Source organism: Pantherophis guttatus, chromosome 1 (assembly GCF_059756535.1).
Source record: "Pantherophis guttatus breed Tessera chromosome 1, ASM5975653v1, whole genome shotgun sequence".
NCBI classification, from domain to species: Eukaryota; Metazoa; Chordata; class Lepidosauria; order Squamata; family Colubridae; genus Pantherophis; species Pantherophis guttatus.
In genome coordinates, this window is record NC_142063.1 from 276,254,663 (window position 1) to 276,257,444 (window position 2,782).

Below are 2,782 nucleotides of genomic sequence, written 5' to 3' on the forward strand. Positions count from 1 at the left end.
CGAGTTACTTCTGGGATCAGGGATACCAGTCCTCTGAATATTATAATTGCTGGAAAATAATATCCTTCCACTTGTAATTGTTAGTGGCAGAACTGCTATCCTCAACCAGGATGTGCTTATTTACTGGCAGAATTACTTTCCAGGTAATGACATTGTTCTTCCTTATATGTTGAATTTTTGTCAAGTTACTAAGATTTGCCATGTTACTATTACTAAACCTTGGAAATGCTGCCACTAACTATCCACTGCTTATTCAATAAACTTCTATCTATATAATTATTATATTCGGTGTCCATTCAACCAATTACAATCCAGTGGAGTGGTATACTGTATACAATGACAGGGATGAAATACATATCAAAGGCAAAAGTAACAGTGGCTCAGAAAGCCACTCAGTGGAAAATGACTGCATTATATTTTCCCAGAAAAATCATCAATAGCTGCAAACAAATATCCTAACAACAATAGAATAAGTGACAAACAGACGATGACCAACTTAAGACATCTGTGGGATCTTGTTACTTCATTGGAGTAATAAAATTGGCATATTGACATCACAACTTTGCTCCTTTGGGGACATGCATGCCATATCACCACACACGTAGAGGAAGGGTGCAGCTCACATCAGAACGTCATGATGCTCCTTTTATCATTCTGACTTCCTAGCAGAAGCCACTGTTGCTTTCTGTAGAGAACAGCACTAAAAAGTCGAAAAATAAGAATGAAACAAAAGAAAGTGTCTATGGACTTTCCAGAGATAATTGAATATACATGTGAGAATATAGCTCTGGACTACTTGGGTCTTTAGTGAAAGGAAGCAGGACTCCTCATTATTATTCAGTCTCAATCCAATCTATATATATAAAAGCAAAATACCACTCACGCATCATCACAAAATTTCCAGAACCATAAAGCCTACAAACTTGAAATTTGCCACATATGTTCCTCTTGGCTCACTAAGAAAGGATTTTTCGAAATGACCATCAGAGCATTAGTATTTTCTATATTATGATTAACATGTTCTGATGCTAAGGAGTTCTACTCCCCCTCCCCACCTGAAAATAAATCTGTTCCAAATGCAAAACACAAGCAGAGGAGAGGAGTTTCAGTTTTACTTTAACAGCAGCAAGCAGGGAATAGGATAGGGGAGGCTTCTGTGGGGCAAGTCTGAGGGAGAGAAGGGGGGAAGGATAGGGGAGGCTTCTGTGGGGCAAGTCTGAGGGAGAGAAGGGGATAGGATAGGGGTGGCTTCTGTGGGGCAAGCCTGAGGGAGAGAAGGGCATAGAATAGGAGACATTTCTGTGGGGCAAGGCTGAGGAAGAGAAGGGGGATAGGATAGGATAGACTTCTGTGGGGCAAGGTTGAGGGAGAGAAGGGGAGAGGAGAGGCTGATCATAACTACTCATTAATTTTCAAGTTGTAAGTGTCAATTTATCAAGCCCGATCACATAGTTTCATAGCAGAGCACGGGTATTCAGCTAGTCCAAAGATGATCACTCTCTTCAGTTGTTGCTCCTCTTCAGTTGTTGCTCCTGAACACTATTCCAGAATCTGTTGCTACCATTTAGCATCTTCATGCTGACTCTTGCATTAACATAGTTATTGTTGTTGTTGTTATTGCTATTGCTATTATTAATATTATATCTTACTTTTCAGGATACAAATCTTATAAGCAACATCAACAATGAATAATATTTAAAAAGAAATATTTCTGAGATCTTTCTTACAGGACAGTTGATAGTGACAGCTAGAAGAATTCATTAGGCTTTTGGAATGGCATTTGCCTGCTTCCTTTCCTCTCTCTTTAGGATCCTTCCCATAGAGCAGTTGGTGATAGTGGCCTTGTAGAGAAGGGGTGGGGAAGTATGGCCCTTTTATAACTTCTGGACTTCAACTCCAAGAATTCCTAAGACAACCAGCCATGCTGGCTCAGGAATTCTGGGAGTTGAAGTCCACAAGTCATAAAGGAGCCATAGTTTCCCAACTCTGTTGTAGAGCACGGGTGTCAAACTTGCGACATCACATTGCCATCACATGACATTTCATGACATTTTTCCCATTCATGGAGCTGGAGTGGGCGTGGCCTGTGCATGACACATCTGGCCAACGGGCCACCAGTTTGACACCCCTGTGAGAGGGATAGGCTACCTGCAACAGGCTTAAGTGATAGTAGTCACTGGGCAAAGAAAGATACTCAGGTAAGTATGCAAGCAGAAACAGACTAATGGCTAATTGAGGGGGTTCTTGGTGCTCTCTGAGCTTGGTGGCTTCCTTGCAAACATTTCATTATGCAAACTACCATAGGTAACAACCTCAGTGCTTTAATAATGGCTAATTATTTTTAAGAGTATATATTTGGAAGATGCTTTGTCCTGCTATGAACCTCACTGAAGAAGGTACTAGAAGTCACAGGTTTGTATCTCTTAAGAAAGTTTGGGGGTGGAACTCCAGACAGCTTCTTCTCAACATCCACAGTATGAGAATAGCTTGACCGATGATCTCCTGTGGTAGAAGACAGTTTGCTATTTTCCTAAGTAGAGACAACAGGATTGAGGGATGGGCAGATTGTATAAGGATCAGGCATTTTTCTCTTCCCCTCCCTGTCAGTACAGCAGGGCAGTTAAATGGGAAACTTCAGCTGGGTGTCAAGCAAGTGAATTATCAGGTGGATCTGCTCTTGAGTTGCCACCTGTCCTGTTAATTGGTGACTTGCTGCCAATTAACTAATTTTCTAGCCTGAGGCACTAGGACTGAAAGGTGCCAGATGATGTGGGGAAAATGG

The 2,782-nt window shown here is 41.4% G+C and overlaps 1 long non-coding RNA gene across 1 annotated transcript; it reads right to left on the reverse strand.

Annotated features, from left to right (window-relative positions):
* Positions 1-504: 504 nt before the first annotated feature.
* LOC117671458 (uncharacterized) lies at positions 505-1,910 on the reverse strand. Its single transcript, XR_004592889.3, has 2 exons — positions 1,728-1,910; positions 505-700 (listed from the first exon to the last, which is right to left on the reverse strand). It is a non-coding gene; the product is annotated as an uncharacterized LOC117671458 (long non-coding RNA).
* Positions 1,911-2,782: the final 872 nt, after the last annotated feature.